This window comes from Megalopta genalis, chromosome 16 (assembly GCF_051020955.1).
Source record: "Megalopta genalis isolate 19385.01 chromosome 16, iyMegGena1_principal, whole genome shotgun sequence".
Lineage (NCBI taxonomy): Eukaryota > Metazoa > Arthropoda > Insecta > Hymenoptera > Halictidae > Megalopta > Megalopta genalis.
In genome coordinates this window covers 7,085,606-7,097,870 of record NC_135028.1, presented here as the reverse complement: position 1 = coordinate 7,097,870, position 12,265 = coordinate 7,085,606, and the positions used below count along the sequence as shown (strand labels likewise).

At 35.4% G+C, this 12,265-nt stretch overlaps 1 protein-coding gene across 2 annotated transcripts in view; it reads left to right on the top strand.

Moving 5' to 3' along the window:
- The window catches only part of Con (leucine rich repeat protein connectin), a 618,546-nt gene that overhangs the window by 299,374 nt on the left and 306,907 nt on the right, over nucleotides 1-12,265 (top strand). For both annotated transcript variants that reach the window (XM_076526778.1, XM_076526779.1), the window contains one exon: nucleotides 7,628-7,693. The gene's annotated coding sequence lies outside the window, so the exon portion shown is untranslated. The remainder of the gene's footprint in view (nucleotides 1-7,627; nucleotides 7,694-12,265) is intronic.

Below are 12,265 nucleotides of genomic sequence, written 5' to 3'. Positions count from 1 at the left end.
ATTATAAAAATTAAACTGTTACAAAGTAAATAATTACAAAATAATTACAAAATAGTTACAAAAGATAATTACAGAATAATTACAAAATAAGTACAAAAAATAATTACAAAATAATTACAAAAGTTAAATAACTACAAAATAATTACAAAAATTGAACAATTAGAAAATAAATAATTAAAAAATAATTACAAAAGTTAAATAACTACAAAGTAATTACAAAAATTGAATAATTACAAAATAAATAATTACGTACCAATTACAAAAGTTAAATAATTACAAAGTAATTACAAAAATGATATAAAAAAGATGCACAATAATTTACTTAATTACATGAATAAATACAAAATAAAATAACATGCTATTTGAAATAACATCTCAAATAATGTTGCTTCAGACACGCCGCCCAGGTTCGCCTAAAAAAAACGGATAACGCCACGGATTTCACTAATCGCGAATCGCCCGCTTCCTTCTCCGCGCGCGGTTCATCGCACGCGTTCAAGTCAAATGGACGTAACCGAACGTATAAAAATCCCCTAACGACCCATATAGGTCATCGCATAACCTCGCGCAGCCGTTCCGCACGACCATGTAACCTGCGTGTAATGCGAGCCATTACGAGCCGGCTCGACCTTAATTGCGGTTGTTTCGACGAGAGATGTAGCTTAACATCTCGCCCCTTTTACTTGACAGCAATTATCCGCGCGGTCCCGACGAGGCCGGACCACGGGATGGGACGTTCGTCGGATCGACCGAGTCACGTCTATTTCCGCGCGAGCCACGCTTGTCGCTGTTCTCCACGGTCCACGGATCCGATCTGCGGACGATCCTTTCTGTTCGAGCTGTCGATTCGAAGTTCTCTCTCTCCTTCTCTCTCTCCCTCTCTCTCACTGTCTATCTTTCCTGCTCTCTCTCTCTCTCTCTCTCTCTCTCTCACTGTCTCTCCCTCCTGCTTTCTGTCTCTGCCGCTTTCTCTCTCTCTCGCGAGATTCTCTCTCTCTCGCTCTCTCTCACTTTCTCCCTCGCAAGCTTCTCTTTTCCACTCTCTTGCGAAATTCTCTCTCTCTCTCTCTCTATCGCGAGATTCTCTCTCTCTCGCTCTCTCTCACTTTCTCCCTCGCAAGCTTCTCTTTTCCACTCTCTTGCGAAATTCTCTCTCTCTCTCTATCACGAGATTCTCTCTCTCTCTCTCTCTGTCGCGAGATTCTCTCTCTCTCACTCTCGCTCTCTCGCTCTCTCGCTTTCTCTCGTTCTCTCTCACTTTCTTTCTCGCAAGCTTCTTTTCCTCTCTCTTGCGAAATTCTCTTTCTCTCTCGCGAGATTCTCTCTCTCTCTCTCACTCTCCCTCTCTCGCTCTCTCGCTTTCTCTCGTTCTCCCTCTCGCTCTTTCTCGCTCTCTCTCACTCTCTCTCTCTCTCTCGCAAGATTCTCTCTTTCTCTCTCCCGCGAGATACTCTCTTTCTCTCCTTCTCTCTCGCATGCGTGACATTCTCTCTCGCTCTCACTCTCTCTCTTTCTTTTTCTCTCTCTCTCTCTCACTGTCTCTCTCTCCCGCTCACTCTCTACCCCTCTCTCCCTGTCGACCCCTTGGCGCTGTCTCTCTCTTTCTCTCTCTCCCTCTCTCGCCGAAGTCTATCTCGGACGTCGAGGATTTCTTCGACGCGAGAGGAGGCCTGTCGAACCTCACCGCTTCGGGCGATAGTATTTGTCCAAGGATTTCTCCTGGAAAAAGGAAGCGGCTCGGCTCTTTTGTGCCACACATTCGCAGCTAGTCAGTTTCATTTCACGAACGATTCATTGAATTCGCCGTCGGATCTTTCCGAATATGTACTTCCGAGAGAACGGCTCTATGCACAGCGGCGGGCGAAAGTTCCCGGACAGAGCGTTTTTAATTCACTTTTATTAACCCCTTGCACTGCGATTTCTTTTACAGCCTGCTTTGATTATCACTTCTTTGGTCTTGAGAAATTCCTGTACGAGAGGGCAAAGTATTCATTCTATGCCATCTTTTAATTTCGATATTTACATTCAATTTAATTTTTATATAATAACGTATATTTTATGTTTTATAAATGTATTATAAAATATTATATTAAATATTAGTATTAAAGATTTTGTAGGTATTAAAAATTTAATATTGTATATACCTTTAAAATCTTTAATATTAATATTTAATATAATATGTTATAATATTATATTATATATAATAATATAATAATATATTATATATAATATAGTATTATATTTATATTATTATATATTGATATAATTATATATAGTAATATAATAATATAAAATTATATTATGTATAATATTATATATAATATTATAATATACAGGGTGTCCCAAAAATGTCTCGCAATCCGAAAGTGGCGGGTTCCTCGGGTCATTCGAAGCAACTTTTTCCTTTATTATTATTTTCCTTTATTTTATTAGATATATTAAACTTATATTAGGTATTATTTGATATATTACACATATATTAGGTATTATTAGATATATTAGATAATTAAGTGTAAATAGATACATTATAGATATATTAGGTATTATTAGATATAGTATGGATATATTAGGTATCATTAAATATATTAGATAATTAGATGTAATTAGAAATATATCACAGATATATTATATTGATATAATATACACATATATATTATGAATATATTAGGTATTATTAGATATAGTATGGATATATTAGGTATCATTAAATTTATTAGATAATTAGATGGAATTAGAAATATATCACAGATATATTATATTGATATAATATACACATATATATTATGAATATATTAGGTATTATCAGATATAGTATGGATATATTAGGTATCATTAAATATATTAGATAATTAGATGTAATTAGAAATATATCACAGATATATTATATTGATATAATATACACATATATATTATGAATATATTAGGTATTATTAGATATAGTATGGATATATTAGGTATCATTAAATATATTAGATAATTAGATGGAATTAGAGATATATCACAGATATATTATATAGATATAATATACACATATATATTATGAATATATTAGGTATTATTAGACGAATAAACTGCGTCCAGTCTAAGAACAAATCATCAGCGTCAAAGAGTTCTCCTCGCGTCGCGAACAAAGTGCGTACGCGTGTCCTTGGACGCGGTTGTTCGTTTCGCTAATTGCCGGCGAGCAATTACCAGTCGGCCGGCCACACTCTTACCAGGATAATTCTGTGGGACGTGTTGTCCGTTTAATGTTGGCAAATACGATCAGCCGCTTCAATTATCGAAGCGTCACGAGTCGAAAAAGCCCGGCGAGGCGGCTTTCTGCTCATTAACGAGGCAGAGAATTAATTATCCGACAGAACATAAACCGATTAAACCGGTCACCGTGGGGGAAAAAAAGAACATAAGTAACGCGCGCGCGCCTCTCGTCTTTCGCGGATAAATCCAGCGTGCGCGTCGTTGTTCTTGCAAAAGGTGAAAAAAGAAAAGAAAAAAATAGGAAGAGGTCCGCCGGGATTTTCACGCGGCCTCGACGGGGTAGATTACGTTCGCTTATTTTAATTGACAAGCTTTCAACGGGAAATATTATGAAACGATTACGGCTCGCTGAAACACTTTGGCGTTCTATCGAATTTCTTTTGATCCGGCGTCGTCGCATTTTTTTCCTTCGAAATGCAGCGATTTATGTGTTTCGCTCGTTAGTATAATTACTCGGAATCTGCTCGCGATTTAATTATGGTGCTTTCGAAATTATGGAATTTGTTTCATTAAAATCCGTATCAATTTTATAGGAAATTCTATTTTATATTTCGTTTGAACCGTTTATTAATATTTCGTGAATAAATAAATGCATTTTAGTTGCTGGTTAAACAAACATATGTAATATTATATTAAACAAATTTTATAGATAATTAATTTTATAATTAAATAAATTATGTAATTTATATCTATTTTATATATATATATATATATATATATATATATATATATTTATAATATTATATTAATATACATTTATATATTTATAATATTATATTAATATATATTTATATAGTTATGATATTATATTAATATATATTTATATAGTTATGATATTATATTAATATATTTTTATATAGTTATGATATTATATTAATATATTTTTATATATTTATGATATTATATTAATATATTTTTATATATTTATAATATTATATTAATATACATTTATATATTTATAATATTATATTAATATATATTTATATAGTTATGATATTATATTAATATATATTTATATATTTATAACATTATATTAATATATATTATTATTAAACATAACCTTGACATATATATTCATGTCAAAATAGCATTTCTGTTTAATAATTTGTTTTCTCATACTGTATAATAATCCTGTGAGAAACATATAAATACATTTTTTTTTCTAAATCAAGTTAATTCTTTTGCAATTTTTATTCAACTTTCTACAGATCAATTTCTTTTTCCCCAAAAAAATGGTTAAACTTTATTTCGATTTATACACTAATTTATGGAATAACACAAATTTCGTAATATTTATAATACACATGCAAACATGCAATTTGTAAATTTAATGCTCATTTTATTACAAATAATTGCAAAGACGTAAGTTTCATTCGCAAAAAGGTGTGCAATTTCATTTACAAGGTGTACAACGAAAGGATCAATTTCGCTTGTAAAAAGCACGTGTAACTTACCGCGTTCTTAATTCACAGAAATTCTTCGAAAGTCTGTTCGGCGCACCATAAACGCCGACGATATCGACTGCGTTTTTATCTGCAATTTTTATCTTCCTTTTTGCATCGTTCACCGGGAACTGCTTTTAGCACGGTTACACGCATGAACATTTTCTTTTTACGAGCGGCACCGTAATTGTGGCCTGAAATACTATAGATTAAATTAGACAACGTACACTTGTTGAAAACGTAATTGCAGCGCCGGACGTCCGCGTTGCGTGCAATTTTTTTTCACCGCAGTTCCGTAGGCATATATACGGTCGCCAAGTATGCAATCGTGAAATCGGTCGATGCCACGCATCTGTCACTTTCGCGAAATTGTAATAATTGCGATAATGCAAGTACGCCGTATGTTACAAAAAAGAAAAGAAAAAAACAAAGTTGCGTGCAGCAGCTTTTAATGATTATAATCTTGCACTTCCTTGTGCAATTGTAGCGTGCGAGAAAGTCGGTCGAAATGTGGGGAAATACAGTAATTTCTTCCTAATTCGCGCTCAGATTGCGCACGAAAATGGACAATTTGGGGAGAGGCGATGCGATTGTTCGAGACATGCGGCTCGCTTTTTATGGTTGTTGACAATCGGTGACTATGAAAACGAGAAATTCGGGAGAAATTACCGCATTTCGAACGTTACATTACACTACATTAGAGTTACATTACATTACATTAGCATTACGGTACATTAGAATTATATTACATTACATTGCATTAGAATTACATTACATTACAATAGCATTACGTTACATTACATTACATTTTAGCATTACGTTACATTAGAATTACATTACATTACAATAGCATTACATTACATTACAATAGCATTACGTTACATTACATTACATTTTAGCATTACGTTACATTAGAATTACATTACATTGCATTAGAATTACATTACATTACTTTAGCATTACATTACATTAAAATTACATTACATTATATTAGAATTAAATTACATTACATTAGAATTACATTACAATTACATTACATTAGAATTACATTACAATTGCATTACATTAGAATTACATTACAATTACATTACATTAGAATTACATTACAATTAAATTACATTAGAATTACATTACAATTGCATTACATTAGAATTACATTACAATTACATTACATTAGAAATACATTACAATTAAATTACATTAGCATTACATTACATTACATAGCATTACATTACATTACATTACATTACATTACATAGCATTACATTACATTACATAGCATTACATTACATTGCATTACATTGAAATTACATTAGATTGCATTATATGTATTTCTGAATAATGGTAGAATATTAAGTTATTCGATAACTACAAAGTTTCATCATGCCCCTAAATAAAACCAAAGTAACAGAGTAATCGGTTCCTGCCACAGTAACCAGCTCTGCTCGAAACTCTCCACAAAAATGATTACAACCGCATCAACACTATCATCAATTCATCCACACTTGTTATTCGCCATGCTTTGAAAACAAGAAACTAATCCAAAACGATCGCGATTCTCCCTGCACCCTGTACTTCGCAAGGGTGGTTACACCGTGCGAAGGATAAACGCCGATAATTCCGTGGCGCGTGCACATTCGGCGCCGCAGCCGTGATTTTCATAAATATTCACGCGTTCCGATTGTGTGTGTGTGTGTGTACCCATAGGGTTAATGTTGTCACGCCGCCGTTCGGGCCCGGGAATGCGTTTCCTTGCTCTTCCGCGGGTCAATCTACGATTACATCTTGCCGGCGGCTCGTGTTCGTAGTCAACGGTGCGGAACCTCGTTAACAACTCGTCGTTACTAATTAGTACGAGGGCTCGGGATCGATCAGAACCAATTAAGAGCGGCAAAGCATCGGTGTACCCTCCCTTTCCCCCTCCCCGAGTGAAATCCGCACTTCGCGACGGCGATTAAGGCGTCCTTTATCGGACGCAGGAAATCCCTGCGCGGCGCGTCCCGCCGATAAGCGCGCGCGTTTTAGACTCGCGAACGCAGCTCCGCCGCGATATTAACGGATCAAATTATTTGGCTGTTGCAAATGTAACGGCGGTTTCGGCATTTTCGGGTTAAACTTGTATATTGAACGGAATTAACGGATACGGTAATTTCTTTCTAATTTCTGCTGAGATTGCGCAGGAAAATGGACAATTTGAGAAGAGAAGACACGATTATTTAAGTCTTGCAGCTCGTTTTTATAATCGTTGACAATCGGTAGCTATAAAATATAGATAATAATGATTAAAATAAGATTAAAAATAATGATTAGAAATTGAGAAATAAATAAAATATAAATAATCGTATTTCCTCCTGCCAAATTGTCCATTTCTGTTTCCAAGCTGAAGGTGAATTACGGAGAATTTAATATACCAAAAATGTCTCGCAATCCGAAAGTGGCGGGTTCCTCGGGTCATTCGAAGCAACTTTCTCCTTTACAAAAATTTTCTCCGAGGCACCGTTAACGAGTTATTAACGAAAAACAGGGACCAATGAGAGGCGAGCTCGCTTGGCGCTACGCGGCCGAGCCAGTGGGCGTAACTGAGCTTCGCGCGCTCGTTGGCTGGGCCGCCTCGCGTCAGCCGTGCTCGATTCTTATTGGTCTCGGTTTTTCGTTAATAACTCGTTAACGGTGCCTCGGAGAAAATTCTTGTAAAGGAAGAAGTTGCTCCAAATGATCCGAGGAACCCGCCATTTCCGGATTGCGAGACATTTTTGGGACACTCTGTATATGTATTTTATTACATGTATATTATTTTATGTACAAAGGCGGGGAATTTCGAATAATGAAAAATTGTCATTTCATGTGCGACGATCTAATTAAACAACGAGCCGATCTACTCTGTGATCCATTTTTAATAAAATCGTATTGTAATTTTATTGTTGCAGGTTCAGCTCGCGGTGCGATACTTCTTCTCTGCAAACAATTGGATTTTGTCGCCTCTTACGAATAAGGTAAGGGACATCAAATAGAACTTCTCGTTTTCAGGTTTCTGTGATTAATAATTAGAATATGAAATTTTTGTGCGCTCGTCTGACACAAGTGGCACAAGTTCTTTATCAAAGTGTATTTTAATCGTTCGCACTCGGATCTAGCTTCTGATTTAACTGATTATGATCGTGTATATGAAGTAATGATTTCCAACGTTATGTCATTTTATGCTCCACCCGAAGCATTTAGTTGTTACTTCGATAATAAGAATTAAAAACAGTAATATAATATAATAACAATAAAATAAAATAAAATAATATAATATGGTAATAATAAAATAAAATTATGTAATACAATAATAATAAAATAAAATTATATAATATAGTAATAATAATATAATATAATATAATATAATAATAATACAATAAAATTATATAATATAGTAATAATAAAATAAAATTATGTAATACAATAATAATAAAATAAAATTATATAATATAGCAATAATGAAATAAAATAATATAATATAATAGTAATAAAATAAAATAATATAATATAATAATAATAATACGTTCGAATTGTTGATAAATAATTCGAACAAAAAATTGCTATAATAACTAAAATTTGAGCTAAACGAACAGACACTTCTCCCAATGCAACATGTTTCACATATCGCAGGATTCACATAAAATTATCTAAAAATAACATCAACTTGAAAAAAAATGTGTTCGCATTAAATTTGTCCTAATTAACTGGGATAAACGAATGATACTAAATCGTGACAGTTTCTCGAGGCGACGTTAACGAAAATTAGTGCAATCATAGTTCGGAATCTACGTTCAGATTTCGAAAGGCCCACGGCGATTCCACGTGAGAAACCGATCCCTCGATTTCGTAGTAGTTCGGGAACAGACGCAGAAAATCACCTTAAGCGGCGCGCGAGCCGCCCAACGTATGCAAATGTAATCGTATTGTTTCGCGAAATGGTACGGCAAGATCATCCTCAATAGCGGCGCGCCGCGTACAATGCCTAAGTGATGTGAACCTGTTTATGAAGTGGCTCCGAAGATTTGCATGTTGCTCAAGTGCGCGCGGATTATGCGTTTAACTCGCATTCAGCCAGCCGGTGCTCTCGCGCGCGCACCAATTTACATGCCTCGAAAGTGACGGCCGCAGTTTCAAGTTGCCGCTCAATTAGGCGATCTATTTTCTCCCCTCGATTGGCTCGCGATTTTTGATTGTGCCGCGCGCGCGCGAATTACGGCGCCGGAAATGCCGAAAGAAAAGTCCGGAATGTGATTTTTCGGTTCGAGTGGCCGCTCGATTAGGCGATCTATTTTTTTCCCTCGATCGGCTCGCGATTTTTGATTATGCCGCGCTCGCGCGCATTCAGTTGATTTGACTTTGATTTCAATTGAAATCAAAGTTGAATCAATTGTAATCAAAGTTTAAATCACTGTTGAATCAATTGTAATCAAAGTTTAAATCAATGTTGAATCAATTGTAATCAAAGTTTAAATCAATGTTGAATCAATTGTAATCAAAGTTGAAATCAAAGTTGAATCAATTGTAATCAAAGTTTAAATCAATGTTGAATCAATTGTAATCAAAGTTGAAATCAAAGTTGAATCAATTGTAATCAAAGTTTAAATCAATGTTGAATCAATTGTAATCAAAGTTGAATCAATTGAAATCAAAGTTGAATCAGTTGAAATCAAAGTTGACATCGAAGTCGAATCAACTGAAATCAAAGTTGAAATCGAAGTCGAATCAATTGAAATCAAAGTTGAATTCAAAGTTGAATCAATTGAAATCAACGTTGAAATCAACGTTGAAATCAAAGTTGAAATCAAAGTTGATTTCAATTGATTCAACTTTGATTCGACTTCGATTCCCACTTTGACTTTAACGTTGATTTCAATTGATTCAACTTTGATTCGACTTCGATTTCCACTTTGACTTCAATGTTGATTTCAATTCATTCAACTTTGATTCGACTTCGATTTCCACTTTGACTTCAACGTTGATTTCAATTCATTCAACTGTGATTTCAACTTTGATTTCAACGTTGATTTCAATTGATTCAACTTTGAATTCAACTTTGATTTCAATTGATACAACTTTGATTTCAACTTTGATTACAATTGATTCAACATTGATTTAAACTTTGATTACAATTGATTCAACTTTAATTTCAATTCATACAACTTTGACTTCAACATTGATTTCAACATTGATTACAATTGATTCAACTTTGATTTCAGTTGATTCAACTTCAAAAATATTATACCATTTATAAAACTCTTGAAATGCTATCCTAAGCCACTAAACATCTTCAGAATGACAGCGAACGTTCATTTTCATATTTCAACTAAAAATTACCGTTTCGAAGGTCACGGTTCCCAGTCCGAGAAATATTCTTCGCGACCGCGGCTGGTGGAATCGATCGATTCGGATTTTTCGAAGGCGTTCCGTTACGACCCGCCCGGAGTTATTCATCGGCGAAGTTCGATGCGGGTGTAACAAATTGAAGTGCTCGCTACGGGCTATCGCGCGGTGCGGCGCGCCGCTTCTTATACTGTTTTTCGTGACTTATGCGAGCAGATATGGGCGCCGGTGATCCAGCATTTTCGCGCCGAGTGTCCGTAAACCAGCCTGTTCCACTGGAAAGTTCATGAAATATCGGCGGAAAGTTTCAGCCACTCTCTCTCTCTCTCTCTCTGTCGTCTTTCTCTCTCTTTCTCTCTCTCTCTCGCACTCTCTCGCGCTCTCTGGCTCTCTCTCGCGCTCTCTCTGGCTCTCTCTCGCTCTCTCTCTCGCACTCTCTCTCGCTCTCACTCTCGCGCTCTCTTTCTCGCGCCCTCACTCTCGCGCTCTCTTTCTCGCGCTCTCTCTCTCGCGCTCTCTCCCTCGCCCTCTCTCTCTCGCGTTCTCTCTCGCGCTCTCTCTGGCTCTCTCTCTCTCTCTCTCTCTCGCTCTCTCTCTCGCACTCTCTCTCGCTCTCACTCTCGCGCTCTCTTTCTCGCCCTCTCTCTCTCTCTCGCGTTCTCTCTCGCGCTTTCTCGCTCTCTCGCGCTCTCTCTCGCTCTCACTCGCTCTCTCTCTCGCTCTCCCTCTCCCTCTCGCTCTCGCTCTCGCTCTCGCTCTCTCGCTCTCTCTCGCTCTCTCTCTCTCTCTCTCTCTCTCGCTCTCTCTCTCTCTTGTACCGGTGCCACCGTTTAAAGGAATTAATCGTTCCGCGGAATTGATAGACGACCGGTTCACAATAGCGGCACACTTATCACAGCGCGATCGCCGAAAGTGGTTTCTATCATTTCAATTAACTCGATATATCGCGGCAACGGGCCGCTCGCCGCGCGTTCTTTTGTGCGAGCACAATTTTCCGACACTTCGACAACGTCAGTTCCATCGAGCGCGTGGATTAATAATACTATAGGAGACAGCGAGACGCGATACGTTCGGAAATATCGCGGCGCGCCGGGGTGTCACGAAATGCTTTGTCTACTCGACATCTGTTGCGATTCGTTCGTCCCTTTTCTTCGGAATGAATGGCTGCTGCTAGAATACGATCGATTTATTTCTCTTGCTGTTGATAGGGTTCTGTGCAATTAAACGTACTTTTAGCTATGCGAATTAGAGGGCTGAGACTAGTTAATTAGTTTAAATAGTTTTAGTATACGTTGAAATATATATGAAGCTATGGACGGTTATATTTGGAGTTACGATAGATCGCAAGGTTGTTGGCGGACTAAGGTGCTTTATGTTAAGTGGAAATTATGATTGTCGATCGCAACGAGCATTAGTCGAATAGATTTCTTCCTTTACTAATTTCTTTCTTTATTAAGTTCAGTGAGTTGGAAGTTAATTCTTTAATTTTTCTTTAATTCTTCTTTAATTCTTTAATTATTGTTTAATTTTTCTTTAATTTTTCTTTAATTTTTTAATTCTTCTTTAATTTTTCTTTGATTCCTTAATTTTTCTTTAATTTTTCTTTAATTCTTTAATTCTTTTTGAAATTTTCTTTAATTTTTCTTTAATTCTTTAATTCTTCTTGAAATCTTCTTTAATTCTTTAATTCTTTTTGAAATCTTCTTTAATTCTTTAATACTTCTTTAATTTTTCTTTAATTCTTTAATTCTTCTCTAATTTTTCTTTGATTCTTTAATTTTTCTTTAATTCTCCAATTCTTCTTTAATTTTTCTTTAATTCTTTAATTCTTCTTGTAATATTCCTCAATTCTTAAATTCTTCTTGAAATATTCTTTAATTCTTCTTGAAATATTCTTTAATTCTTTAATTATTCTTTAATTTTTCTTTAATTCTTTAATTCTTCTTTAGATCTTTAATTCTTGTTTAATTCTTCTGTAATTCTTTAATTCTTCTTTAATTTGCGCTTAAAACTGGAAAAATTCATGGAGCAGAAAGTTTGACTTGTTTCTCGAAATTTTCCTCGAAAACTGAGAAGAATTATTCGTAAAAACGACTCTCAAACGTAAAAAAGGTTAAAGTCGAACATTTTTCACATAATTACGTACATGATATCGCTTTTTAACGGAATTAAAAGGAGACAATAATATTATATTACCGTTTCGCCAT